The 15,160-nt window shown below is 37.3% G+C and overlaps 1 long non-coding RNA gene across 3 annotated transcripts; it reads left to right on the plus strand.

Moving 5' to 3' along the window:
* Positions 1-372: 372 nt before the first annotated feature.
* Positions 373-12,962, plus strand: LOC144665826 (uncharacterized). 3 transcript variants are annotated; one of them, XR_013573053.1, is made up of 4 exons: positions 373-445; positions 10,418-10,501; positions 11,263-11,422; positions 12,855-12,962. It is a non-coding gene; the product is annotated as an uncharacterized LOC144665826 (long non-coding RNA). The 3 variants fall into 3 exon arrangements; XR_013573055.1 differs by having other exon boundaries at positions 11,263-11,414; XR_013573054.1 differs by lacking the exon at positions 373-445 and adding an exon at positions 7,474-7,542.
* The last annotated feature ends 2,198 nt before the right edge of the window (positions 12,963-15,160 follow it).

Raw genomic sequence — 15,160 nt, forward strand, 5'->3', positions numbered from 1 at the left:
GGCTAAGCAGGCCAGGGTGGCTTTTTCCCAGATCTCTTAAAATTTGAATGAGTCAGAAATCTGCAGCCTTCCAACCAAAAACACTGAAAACTCTAATTGTAGCATATTATTGCATAAATTTTCAAGTGTCAGCATCAGCGTTTTGAGAAACTTAACCAGACAACAGAAATGAATGGAAACCATTTTTGCATAAGGTCTATAAACAATATTTTCGAGGAGAGAAGCTTATCTCCTAGATACTTTGAAATTTACCGGCGCTTGAGGCAGTTTATAAATTGATTGGTTTTGAAATGTAAAACAATCCACAGTGGACCAATAGTGCCTCGAATTAAGAAAACGTCCCGTTCTCATTATGGATATTATGACTCTACTGCAAGGAACAACTCGTAGTACGGTCGTCTACACAGTGAAGAAGTATCAGGGATACATTGTGAAAGCAAAACAGGTTAGCATGTAGTTCAAGCTACAGTATCGCTAATAAGTTTGATTTAGTAAGAAGTATATTGACATGTCATTCAATCGAACTTTTGTTGCGTCCTGTTTTACAGTCGTACAAAGCTGTGACCGAGCGTAAGTGAGTTCTCCGTAATTAGGGGGGACCCAACAGACCGTTTCGGTAAATATCTGTTCGAAAGACCTAAAATCGCCTACGATTTTCGGTTTAAAGTGTGAAGAAAAACTGGAGTTTTCTTTAGCTCAAACTTTTGTGACATGGGGAAAGGTCCGGAAAGTAATGCCTGTTGTTTTCGGAGAGAGAAAAATGCCGGTTTGGGCAAGAAAAAAGGCAAGCCACGGTTTTCGAAAAGGCAACAGCGGCTCGTTAATTCGAGTAATAATTATATAACATTCTGCTGCAATTCCTCGAATATAAAAACTTCCCATTTTAAGATATTAACGCAGATATCAGTTTAAGATAGAAATAAACACACGGTTATAAATTCAAAAACCATGTTTCAGATGACTTTTATCCATCTTTGGATGCTGACAGTAAGACAGCAAGCCGTTAGGAATTCGCACACATTCCAGCACCTTAAAGGGTGAGAAATTTGCCGAGCTTCGTGTTCGGAAAATTGCTTCTCAATCCTCGACAACGCCTCTGCGTCTAATTCAACTAAAAATCAATTAGGACATACGCAGAAGGTGGGAAAATTCCCGTTAAACAAACAACTTAATTGCATCAATTTATCGCTTTCCTTTGTGTGTTTTTTAGTCTTTTTTGTGTTTTTAGCACTACTGTATTTACTCATTCCTTCTTCTGTTCAACTGAATTCAGTGCTAATTATGCTATTTGCGTTGTGTTTATATTACACCGACTATTGAAGTCGAAATTAAAAGCGTAGTTGCGAAGAGTGTCTTTCAAGTTTAAAGTGTGCATTTCATTATTTCTTGTTTGATGTTATTTCGAACAAAAAACTAAAGGTAGATAATACAAACAGCGAACTAGCTAATAACGGTTTTCACCTTTTAACTAAAGTTATATTTTAAATAGATTTCTATTTATTCATACCACACTCAAAAGTTTGTACATATATACGTCTTTTTATTTGTAATTTTTAAACCATCTTATTTCACGAGAGCGTTTTAACTAGGTACGGCTCCTAACCTCTTCGTGGTAAAATAAATTATTTCTGAAAAATAAAATAAAAGTAAAATAAATTATATCTGATGTCTTATGTCATAGCACAAAGCAGCTTTATTGCTCGAACGGGTTTTGATAGCCGAGGCAATGCGAGTCACAAAGTAACCCCAACCAACTCTTAAATCCGGACCGCTCACTGAGTCAAAGCATTTACCATGCACATTTATCACAGGTTTTCTCTCTTGTTGTGATAGAGGCAATGTGAATGTAAACCGCCTTCTCTAACACACAACACAGTGACCCCAGTCAACGCTAAAACCGAGACCGCTCACCGACCGCCCGGTCCTGAGTCAAAGCACTAACCATGTGTATTAGTTTAAGTCTTTACTCTCTTTTATTTTCAGTTGAACAATATAATTCTTAGAGAAAACCCTTTTACACAAAAGTAAGACAAAGGAAAACGAGGGGCGGTGCATTCCAGTCTTATCTCCACCCAGTTACACGGGTGACACCATTCTAAAAAGAACCGCCTCGCGTGTGATCTTGAAATTAAAACGCACCAAACAAGTACATTTTATTTATCCAGTTTGATCATAGAAGTAGTGATTATTATTTATTACTGAAATCTCCAAAAGCTATTTTTGTGTTTCGACAGAACTATATCGATATGGCCTACGACCTTCGATCTCAAAGGCCAAACACTTTTCTTTAATAAATGGACTGGTTTGTAACTAAACATAGCTCGTCGATGAATCTACCCTATCTACCTTATTTACTACTCGAATAAGCGCTGCACCTTTATTGCTTTATAAAACTGTGTTCATGTTCCTCTTGTATTTGAATGGCAATACTTTCACAAAGAAACTGAGAAACTTTGTTCGTGTTACCTCTTGTATTTCATTCAAAATATTTTTATATCAAATTGTGCATACTTCGTACACGCATAACATAATTCTCTCTATATTTCCCTCAGTGTTTTACAGGTAGTTAAAATAAGCGCCGCTCTCGAATGAACGCCGTACAGTTAACAGGGAAAATTAAATAAGCGCCAAAATCAATGGAAAATAATATATCTGAACCGGCCGCCTGCAATGACAGTAGAAATGCAAATATGGCTGTCGTTAATTTGCAGCACCCAGAAGAATTAAAGGCAATACTTTAATCTAAGGTTACAGGGACATATGACCAAACACATTCAAACGAGGCTAGGCAGGCCAGGGTGGCTTTTTCCCAGATCTCTTAAAACTTGAATGAGTCAGAAATCTGCAGCCTTTCAACCAAAAACACTGAAAACTCTAATTGTAGCATATTATTCCATACATTTTCAAGTGTCAGCATCAGCGTTTTGAGAAACTTAACCAGACAACAGAAATGAATGGAAACCATTTTTGCATAAGGTCCATAAACAATATTTTCGAGGAGAGAATCTAATCTCCTAGATACTTTGAAATTTACCGGCGCTTGAGGCAGTTGATAAATTGATTGGTTTTGAAATGTAAAACAATCCACAGTGGACCAATAGTGCCTCGAATTAAGAAAACGTCCTGTTCTCATTGTGGATATTATGACTCTACTGCAAGGAACAACTCGTAGTACGGTCGTCTACACAGTGAAGAAGTATCAGGGATACATTGAGAAAACAAAACAGGTTAGCATGTAGTTCAAGCTACAGTATCGCTAATAAGTTTGATTTATATCAGTAAGAAGTATATTGACATGTCATTCAATCGAACTTTTGTTCCGTTCTGTTTAACAGTCGTACAAAGCTGTGACAAAGCGTAAGTAAGTTCTCCGTTCAGGGGGTGGCACCCAACAGACCGTTTCGGTAAATATCTGTTCGGAAGACCTTTAATTGCCTACAATTTTCGGATTAAAGCGTGATACAATTTTGGAGATTTCTTTAAAAAAGGCCAGCTACAATTTTCGAAAAGCCAACAGTGACTCGTAAATTCGGATAATAATATTTCGTAATAATATTTCGGGTAATAATATTTCGTTCCCAAAAATTTTAAGTTTGACGTCCAGCTAGCGTATCCGAAAAGATTCACTTTTCTTAGCGTTTATAGCATAAAAACGGTGTTCTTGGTTCCGACACCTATAGGAAATTTTACTCATTGGGTGCACAAATATAAAAAACGCCCATTTTGAGATATTTTAAAGCAAATTATACGATTCAAGGATTCTGCCCGTCAAAGGGCTCACGATTTTAAGATAGAAATTAACAAACGATTTTAAATTCGAAAACCATGCTTCAGATAAGTTTTATCCATCTTTTATTTGGGTGCTGTCAGGTAAAGGGACAGAAATCTGCCGAGCTCCATTGTTCGAAAATTGCTTTTCAATCCTCGACAACGCCTCTACGTCCAATTCAACAGAAAATCAAGGAAATGAGAAAATCCCCGTTAAACAAACAACTCAATTGTGCCAATTTATCGCTTTCCTTTGTATGTTTTTTTTTTGTTAGCCGCTTTACGTTTTTTACTCCTTTTTGCGTTTTTAGCACTTCTGTATTTCAGTTACTTTTTCCTTTCTCCTTTAATATTCAGTACTAATATCAGTGCTATTTGCATTGTGTTGTGTGTTTTGTATCACACCGATCGACATCGCTCGAACGAGTTTTGATAGAGGCAATGTGAGCAACAAAGTAGCCCCAACGAACCAACGCTTAAACCCGGACCGCTCACCGACCGCCCCGATTCAAAGTCTAGTTTTCTCTTTAAGCCTTTAGTTTTCAATTCAATTCATTCCTAATAAATTTCTTAAAGAAAACCTTTCACACATAAGTAGTAAAAGAGACAAGGTAAAATAGGGGCGGTGCATTCCAGTCTGATATCCACTCAGTTACCCAGGTGACATAATTCTAGAAAGAACCACTGTGCAAATTTGAAATTTAAACGCAACAAACAAGTATTTTTTATTTATCCATATTGATCAAAACATGATAGCGAGCTTCTTCTACTAAATCTTCCATCATCAAATCTTCAGAAGCTTTATTTGCGTTTCGACAGATCTGCAAATGGTAGTTTGTGTTTAAACGTCAGATTTACAGATATTAACAAGCGTCAGAACAGACCTATACACTTTCTTCAACTGTAAGTAAATGTCCCGAGAACAATAGGCATTCTACGCTATGTAAGCAAAGACGACTTTGCACTCCAAAAATTTATCACTGTGCTATACTGTTCATAACGACCGTCGATCGGTTTCGTGAAAAAGACATTTTAACCAAGTAAGCGACTAAAATCATGAACTTATAACTTTAAAATGAAACCCAGATTTGAAAAATAACCTCAATTATATGACATGTTAATCGCTTTTGTGTATGAATTTATAGCGATGATTAAAATAACACTGAAATAAAAGAACAAAAAATACCAAAAACGGTCGCCAACCAGTCTTTCTTCTTTTTCCACTTACTCTGTGTTAGGTCCAAGTGTTGAAATGGTTTAATAGTATATTGATCGAACCGGTTGGTAGTGGCAAACTGAATATTTTCGATCTGAGTGAAATAAATTACTTACTTTTGAGATATACCGGCTCCTGAGGCAGTTCGTGAATGGATTGAATTTTAATTCATATGTTCGCAATAGGTTTTTTAAAATGTAAAACCGTGTGTTTCTATCTAAATTAAAGATTATATCTTGCCTGCTGTTATTTCGTTAACTCCGAAAAGGTAAATTTTACACTAGTTCTAAATTGGCTCACACCACCGCAACTTCTAACGGTTTCTGTAGCAGAAGCAACTTCATTGTTGGAGTATTGCTTATTTGCTCAAACGGATTGTGATAGAGGCAATGCGAATGTAAACCGCCTTCTCTAACACACAACACAGTGACCCCAGTCAACGCTAAAACCGAGACCGCTCACCGACCGCCCGGTCCTAAGTCAAAGCACTAACCATGTGTATTAGTTCAAGTCTTTACTCTCTTTTATTTTCAGTTGAACAATATAATTCTTAGAGAAAACCCTTTTACACAAAAGTAAGACAAAGGAAAACGAGGGGCGGTGCATTCCAGTCTTATCTCCACCCAGTTACCCAGGTGACATCATTCTAAAAAGAACCGCCGCGCGTGTGATCTTGAAATTAAAACGCACCAAACAAGTACATTTTATTTATCCAGCTCGATTATAGAAGTAGTGATTATTATTTATTACTGAAATCTCCAAAAGCTATTTTTGTGTTTCGACAGAACTATATCGATATGGCCTACGACCTTCGATCTCAAAGGCCACTTTTCTTTAATAAATGCAATGGTTTGTAACTAAACATCAGTCGTCGATCAATCTACCCTATCAACCTTATTCACTGCTCGAATAAGCGCTGCACCTTTATTGCTTTATAAAACTGTGTTCATGTTTCTCTTGTATTTGAATGGCAATACTTTCACAAAGAAATTGAGAAACTTTGTTCGTGTTACCTCTTGTATTTCATTCAAAATATTTTTATATCAAATTGTGCATACTTCGTACACGCATAACATAATTCTCTCTATATTTCCCTCAGTGTTTTACAGGTAGTTAAAATAAGCGCCGCTCTCGAATAAACGCCGTACAGTTAACAGGGAAAATTAAATAAGCGCCGCGGCGCTTAGTCTTTCATTTACGGTACTGATTACAATAAACGAACAACACAAAAGACCGTGCAAAAATATGAGAGCTAGACGCGGGGGAAGCGAAAAGCGACTTTGAGAAGCAACTTTCAATTCATTTCTGTGTCTTAATTGCCTTCAATTTTCCGGCGAGCGTGCTGCCCTCGCGTCTCGCTTGACGTTCTATAAAGGAAAGATGGATCTTCTCATTGATTAGTTTTGCTATATGAATCAGGTCTTTAGTTCATGGATCCGGTGTGTAATATTTTACATGCACTCTTTTTATGTAAGAACGTCTAATTTCGGCCCAGGCTGAACGTTCTTAACTTTTTCGAATATTTTAGCCTGAAAATGTTCTTATTTTTTATTGCCATAAATTCGTTCCAGTAAGCGATATGTATAAATTATGTTCACGTCACAATGTTGGTTACAGGTCAGGATTTAAATAAGGATTGATGATTCATTTAGTATATACATTTTTTCGAGTGAGCAAATGGGGCCAATAACATAACCTCATTACCATTCGGTAAAAACATTCCCGATTATAGAGAGTTCCTAATTCAAGTTAGCCCTCCCCATTCCTGTACTGCTGTAGGATCCCTCCGCTCCCCCTATCAATATTGGTCCCTCATTTCACAACCCCGTGTGTTTAAGGTCGCTTTTCGCTTAACATTGAATAGGCGAGGGGAGGGAAGGCACAACCAGACTTTTGTCTGGGGTTGTAGCTATTTTGGTCGTCCAAATTTATAAAACACTGAGCAAACCTACCGCCAAAATCAATGGAAAATAATAATTCTGAACCGGCCGCCTGCAATGACACTAGAGATGCAAATATGGCTGTCGTTAATTTTCAGCACCCAGAAGAATTAAAGGCAATACTTTTATCTAATGAAGGTTACAGGGACATATGACCAAAAACATGCAAACGAGGCTAGGCAGGCCAGGGTGGCTTTTTCCCAGATCTCTTAAAACTTGAATGAGTCAGAAATCTGCAGCCTTTCAACCAAAAACACTGAAAACTCTAATTGTAGCATATTATTGCATAAATCTTCAAGTGTCAGCATCAGCGTTTTGAGAAACTTAACCAGACAACAGAAATGAATGGAAACCATTTTTGCATAAGGTCTATAAACAATATTTTCGAGGAGAGAAGCTAATCTCCTAGATACTTTGAAATTTACCGGCGCTTGAGGCAGTTTATAAATTGATTGGTTTTGAAATGTAAAACAATCCACAGTGGACCAATAGTGCCTCGAATTAAGAAAACGTCCCGTTCTCATTATGGATATTATGACTCTACTGCAAGGAACAACTCGTAGTACGGTCGTCTACACAGTGAAGAAGTATCAGGGATACATTGAGAAAGCAAAACAGGTTAGCATGTAGTTCAAGCTACAGTATCGCTAATAAGTTTGATTTATATCAGTAAGAAGTATATTGACATGTCATTCAATCGAACTTTTGTTGCGTCCTGTTTTACAGTCGTACAAAGCTGTGACCGAGCGTAAGTGAGTTCTCCGTAATTTGGGGGGACCCAACAGACCGTTTCGGTAAATATCTGTTCGAAAGACCTAAAATCGCCTACGATTTTCGGTTTAAAGTGTAAAGAAAAACTGGAGATTTCTTTAGCTCAAACTTTCGTGACATGGGGAAAGGTCCGGAAAGTAATGCCTGTTGTTTTCGGAGAGAGAAAAATGCCCGTTAACGTTTGGGCAAGAAAAAATGCAAGCTACGGTTTTCGAAAAGGCATCAGCGGCTCGTAAATTCGAGTAATAATTATATAACATTCTGCTGCAATTCCTCGAATATAAAAACTTTCCATTTTAAGATATTAACGCAGATATCAGTTAAAGATAGAAATTAACACACGGTTATAAATTCAAAAACCATGTTTCAGATGACTTTTATCCATCTTTGGATGCTGACAGTAAGACAGCAAGCCGTTAGGAATTCGCACATATTCCAGCACCTTAAAGGGTGAGAAATTTGCCGAGCTTCATGTTCGGAAAATTGCTTCTCAATCCTCGACAACGCCTCTACGTCTAATTCAACTAAAAATCAATTAGCACATACGCAGAAGGTGGGAAAATCCCCGTTAAACAAACAACTTAATTGCATCAATTTATCGCTTTCCTTTGTGTGTTTTTTAGTCTTTTTTTGTGTTTTTAGCACTACTGTATTTACTCATTCCTTCTTCTGTTCAACTGATTTCAGTGCTAATTATGCTATTTGCGTTGCGTTTATATTACACCGACTATTGAAGTCGAAATTAAAACCGTAGTTTCGAAGAGTGTCTTTCAAGTTTAAAGTGTGCATTTCATTATTTCTTGTTTGATGTTATTTCGAACAAAAAAACTAAAGGTAGATAATACATACAGCGAAGCTAATAACGGTTTTCACCTTTTAACTAAAATTGTATTTAAATAGATTTCTATTTATTCATACCCCACTCAAAAGTTTGTACATATATACGTCTTTTTATTTGAAAATTTTAAACCATTTTATTTCACGAGAGCGTTTAAACGAGGTACGGCTCCTAACCTCTTCGTGGTAAAATAAATTATATCTGATGTCTTATGTCATAGCACAAACAGCTTTATTGCTCGAACGGGTTTTGATAGCCGAGGCAATGCGAGTCACAAAGTATTCCCAACCAACGCTTAAACCCGAACCGCTCACTGAGTCAATGCATTAACCATGCACATTTATCACAGGTTTTCTCTCTTGTTGTGATAGACGCAATGTGAATGTAAACCGCCTTCTCTAACACACAACACAGTGACCCCAGTCAACGCTAAAACCGAGACCGCTCACCGACCGCCCGGTCCTGAGTCAAAGCACTAACCATGTGTATTAGTTCAAGTCTTTACTCTCTTTTATTTTCAGTTGAACAATATAATTCTTAGAGAAAACCCTTTTACACAAAAGTAAGACAAAGGAAAACGAGGGGCGGTGCATTCCAGTCTTATCTCCACCCAGTTACCCAGGTGACATCATTCTAAAAAGAACCGCCGCGCGTGTGATCTTGAAACTAAAACGCACCAAACAAGTACATTTTATTTATCCAGTTTGATCATAGAAGTAGTGATTATTATTTATTACTGAAATCTCCAAAAGCTATTTTTGTGTTTCGACAGAAGTATATCGATATGGCCTACGACCTTCGATCTCAAAGGGCAGACACTTTTCTTTAATAAATGCACTGGTTTGTAACTAAACATAGCTCGTCGATCAATCTACCCTATCTACCCTATTCACTACTTGAAAGAGCGCTGCACCTTTATTGCTTTATAAAACTGTGTTCATGTTCCTCTTGTATTTGAATGGCAACACTTTCACAAAGAAACTGAGAAACTTTGTTCGTGTTACCTCTTGTATTTCATTCAAAGTATTTTTATATCAAATTGTGCATACTTCGTACACGCATAACATAATTCTCTCTATATTCCCCTCAGTGTTTTACAGGTAGTTAAAATAAGCGCCGCTCTCGAATAAACGCCGTACAGTTAACAGGGAAAATTAAATAAGCGCCGCGGCGCTTAGTCTTTCATTTACGGTACTGATTACAATAAACGAACAACACAAAAGACCGTGCAAAAATATGAGAGCTAGACGCGGGGGAAGCGAAAAGCGACTTTGAGAAGCAACTTTCAATTCATTTCTGTGTCTTAATTGCCTTCAATTTTCCGGCGAGCGTGCTGCCCTCGCGTCTCGCTTGACGTTCTATAAGGGAAAGATGGATCTTCTCATAGATTAGTTTTGCTATATGAATCAGGTCTTTAGTTCATGGATCCGGTGTGTGATATTTTACATGCACTCTTTTTATGTAAGAACGTCTAATTTCGGCCCAGGCTGAACGTTATTAACTTTTTAGAAGATTTTAGCCTGAAAATGTTCTTATTTTTTATTGCCATAAATTCGTTCCAGTAAGCGATATGTATAAATTATGTTCACGTCACAATGTTGGTTACAGGTCAGGATTTAAATAAGGATTGATGATTCATTTAGTATATACATTTGTCACTCATTTATTCTTAACCAAATTTCAGCCTTGGGCACGTTCTTTTTTGGCCTTTTTCAGCCTCGACGTTCTTGTAAAAGAAATTCTTATAAGAAAAGAGTGTGTTGACATGATAAGGAAAATTCAGATGTTGAATTGATATGAGAAAATTACACTAAGCTAAACAATAAAACAAATGACAGTGTCAAGGAACATTTTAAGAAGAGAAGACATTTTTTCTCTCTTTAGATCCGATCATCATGAAGGCTATTTTTGTGTTGATGCTGGCGATTTTCATTGTTTGTGGGATGTCAGCACAAGCTGCTGATGAAGGTAGGTTCTATGTCAATTACGGTTTGTTTTCTGGTTTTGTACCACGGAGCGCGCTTGTAGCACATTCTCCGAGAATCAAGAGGATTTAGAAACATATAATTAGGATGCTGGAATTCAAGACGGACAAAATCCTCTCCATGAACGTTTACGGCTTATGAATGGGTTAACGAAAAACTAAAGGGGATGTTGCCTCATCTCAATTCATTAAAGGAGCTACGCCACAGGAATTTTGCAAATTTTTGGTTTAAACTGTTCTGTAATGAGTGGTAGGCAACTTATCCTATGAAAACCATTGTTTTTGAATATCTAAAGGAAAAGATATAACCTTAATTTAATCAAACCACGAGTGTAAATATCTATTTTTTGAAGACGGGCGAAAACAACTTTATAATTTTTTAGTGCTATTAAGAAAACATTTTCAAAAAAAACAATACCAAAAAAAAGTGGTTGAACAATATTTTAGCAGCGTTAAGTTACCATTTTTTCAATGTACCCTTTAGTAACGTAACGAGGGAGAGGGGGGAGGGGAGGGAAAGGGATTATTGGATGTAAGAGAGAGCTGGGCGTAATAGAACTTCCACGGTACACTACTGACGTTGAAAGCCAAGGCCTTTATTGGACATTAAAGTCACTTCTCTGAGTTAAGTTTATAAAACTAGGAACATTTGGTATATTTATTGTATTTATGGAGGACACATTCATTTTATCTGGGTACATTTTTCATAACATAAGGTGGTTGACTTGTGCAAATTTTCTTTCAGCCATTCAGAAAACCGAGCAAGCTCGTGACTATAACTGTGACATGGAGTGCTATTTCGCCTGCGTGGAAGAGCGCGGTATCCCAGGGGTCAAGCGGAATAAGGACTGGGGACCCTGTGATGAGAAATGTTGCTGGCTAGCATAGACTCTGCAGGTAGCTGGGTAGGAACACATGGCCACAAGATTTACCTTTACCTTTAAAAATCTGTTTGTTTGTTTGTTTGCCTCCTCTTTCTTCTATTTATTTATTTGTGTACCGTATTTTCTCGATCAAACGCCGGACCCCGATTAAACGAAGGCCTCGTATAAACGCCGGGTCAAAATTGCTAGTTTTTAAATAAACGCCGGGGGCGTTTGTTCGAGGTCCCGGCGTTTATTTGAGGTCAAGCTAACAAGTAAATATATTCTGTTTGTCACAAATCTCGATTGCAACATAAACTATCTAATCCGTAATAGTGCACCTTTGGGAAATAATCACCATTGGATACCCAGGGACACTTTTTCGGGGCAGAACGAAGAGAAAAATTGTCCCGCCTTGACAAAATGCCGCTTGGTCTCGCAGCGCGGTAACAATAAATCAATCTGAAAAAATTGGCAGAAAATTGCTGTCCGTTAATAAACGCCGGGCCGGGTTCACGAAGTCAAGTTTGAAATAAACGCCGGGGGCGTTTATTTGAGAAAATACGGTATTTATTAACTTTTTTTTTATTTTCTCTTCCATGAAAAGTATTTCATGTTTGTTTCTTAACATATCGAAATTCTATAATAAAGAACTGATGGACTCAAAGAGCTCGTTTCTTAAATAAAGGGTAAATAAAGGGTGGGTTTTTACTGCTTATACTGTTGCTATGGTAATCTTTTGCATCACAAACTCTACCACGACTTACCATAAGTTCGCCATTTTTAGACATTTATTTGATACCATTATTACTGCTTCAATTAGCCATGTTCGAAACGAACGGGGACTGAGTACAAATATTCAATATCGATTGAATTGAAAAATCGGGCCTTTCATCTGAAAGCGCATCCAAAAATTAGTAACTTAACTAAATTTGAGAGTTTTTGGTTTAAACGCAAAGGCATGGTACTCTTTTCAAAATCGATAAATTAAGAAAGCTTTATACTAAGTGACGGACCATTATTTTCTTAGAGGGGGGGGGGGGATGAAAAAGTTTCCTCTGCAAACTTTTTTTTTTAGTTTATGCACCTCTGCAAACATTTTTTTCGAAACTCTTACTATTTTTTGTTATACATATCATGTTTGCAAACAATTTATTTTGTCTTTCCAGGCCCTGCAAACAAATTGTTTTTCCCCCTCTATGTGTTTAAACCAATAACAGTCAAATTTTGTAAATAAACTAATTTTTGGATGCTCTTTCAGATGTTAGGGTTCATTTTTCAATTTAATCATTTTTTTAAATTCGTACCCAGTCCCCTGCTCGTTAAGAACATAGCTACCTTGGTAGGACGGAACCATTGCCGCAAAAGCGGTACTAATTAATCATCTTGTTCTCATAGAATAAGGCATTTTTTTTGTTTCTGCAAGTAGTCATCTGCGAAAAGTTAATTTTTTTTTCTGCTTCTTCCTTTACAGGCCTTGCTTCAACATATATCTTGGAACAAAACTGTAGAACTGTCCTTCACGGAAAATATAAAATATTTTAGGGCTGGGATAATAAAAGTCAGTTAAAATGTGAGCAAATCTAGTCATTGTGTTCATTTCGACCCGCGCGGGAAAATCTGATAAAGCATAAAAAATTTGGATTACTTGAAACATCATTCAAACAGTTCAAAAGATGTTTCTGATCCCAATGTGTAATTGGTTTTCATTTCTTTCTTTTTTTCGCTAAAAAAACCCTTAAAAAATCTCATCTCTTTATACATAGCTCGTCGACACTGGGGATGAATATCGCTTCTCCTTTTGGATGGAATATATCAAACACGAGCGACAGTGTTTCATCGATCAGGATATCCAAACACCGAGAAGAGAGTTGAAAATATGACGCGCAAAGGAGTATTTTTGACGAAATTCGAGGTGTTTGGATAGCCGATGAAACACTGTCTTGAGTGTTTGATATATCTTCTCAATCGAAACAAAACCTACGGAGTAAACGGAGAAACAAAATTGTATCTTCAGTCTATGCTTATTTAGACCTGGTAGTCAAACCTCCTTTATGGTTATGATTTTCTTTGTTTTAACTTAATAAATTATTAATGAGTTTTAAAAGGAATATATATATCTTATTAACCACGCGCGAGGGCCGTACTGGGCGAATATTGGCCTGAGGTCTTGACAGTACGGATCGAGCGCAGCGAGGTCCGTACAAAAAAGACCGAGGGCCAATATTCGCCCAGTACGGTCCCGAGCAAGCTTGGTTAATAAGAGATTTATTACACGACTTGAAACTTTGTGTAGTGAGAATTGCTACCCGGTAGATGTCGTGGAAAACAATGTGCGGCAAAACTTTCACTTGCGCTATTAAAAGGAGTTATAATTATTTCTGTGTTTAAGGTCATTTCGTTTTCAAAGCAATAAAAACTCCAAAAAATCTTGCGAAAAAAATCTTGCAAAAATCTTGCGCTAAATCGCGCGGAAATTAGCGCGGAATCATCCGGGACAAAACCCGGTCCGATACTTGGAAAATATCGGCCCTCGCGGGACCGGAAATAAAGTTATCTGATTGGCTGATTAGTTATTGACCCTCGGGCCGCCTTAGTCGTGTAATAATACTTATTACAGGTTAGCTCATAAATAAGAACACAACAGAATGATCGTGACCAGTGCACAAGCCAGCCTTTAAGTTCGGAGTGACCAGGCGCTAAATCAGAGCGTTAAAAGTTTATTTTGTAATGTTCAATTCAGCGCAGCGAACGAGTGGGATATCGCTTTGAACACGAGAAGATAAATTTCATATCTCCAAGCAACCATGTAATATTTTGCTTATTATATAAACCTACTAATTACGATGTTTTTTGATTTTCCGAAGATTGCCGACCATTTACCTAAGATTTCCGAAGATTTGCAAATGCTGTCCGAAGGTCGTACGAATGATTCCGAACATTTTCCGAACTTTCCCGAAAATTTCCGAAGATATCCGAAGATTGCCGAAGATTGCCGAGGAAGATCCGAAGATGTTTCGACTTAATATCGATTTACTTTTGCTCATTCAGCATTGAAACAGGGCAAACTTGTCAGAAAATGTTTCGAAATCGATATCTTCGCTCTTGTGAAAATAACATGTTATTTTCACGTGTGAAAATATGATTTTTTCGCGCGAAAGATTTAACAAATAAAGAAGCCTAAGCCATGTTTTATACTGTCATAAAACACGACGGGCATTTGAGAACACGAGTAAAACATGGCTTAGGCTTCTTTATTTGCTTTATGATATAGATTTTAGATACCGCGAGTGAAACGTTTAATTAAAAATATGCACAACAAGAGCGAGTAAACAAAGATGAAAAGCAGAAAATAGTTTACGGGAAGACCAGAAAACTGACACAATTTCATTCAGTGTTCGACATAAAATAAGGCTAAACATTTCAGGTAAATTTGTTTACCTTTCAATCTTGGTCTTGTCTTTATGAACTTCAATAAACTTCACCGACTCTGAATGCAATTTCGTCTCAGCATAATATAATAGTCTCGATGGCAGCCGTCCCTTGCTTCGTTCGGCTTGAACAAGCCGTATAATTTCCAAAAAAGCTATTGCTTCGGATCTTCCCGTAAACCATAATTGTTGTCACAATCAAGTTCCAGCATGAATAGACGATTTAAGTAGAGATTGTCGAAGCAAATCTTCGAAAGAAAACTCTCTCGCTCGCTTTCCTTGCGAGTTTCATTCAACTCAAGAAGTGAACACCGCGGCACAAATTTTCCCGCCTCATAATTTTACTTCG

The sequence above is a fragment of the Oculina patagonica genome, chromosome 9 (genome assembly GCF_052425735.1).
Source record: "Oculina patagonica isolate OP01 chromosome 9, crgOcupat, whole genome shotgun sequence".
Taxonomy (NCBI): Eukaryota; Metazoa; Cnidaria; class Anthozoa; order Scleractinia; family Oculinidae; genus Oculina; species Oculina patagonica.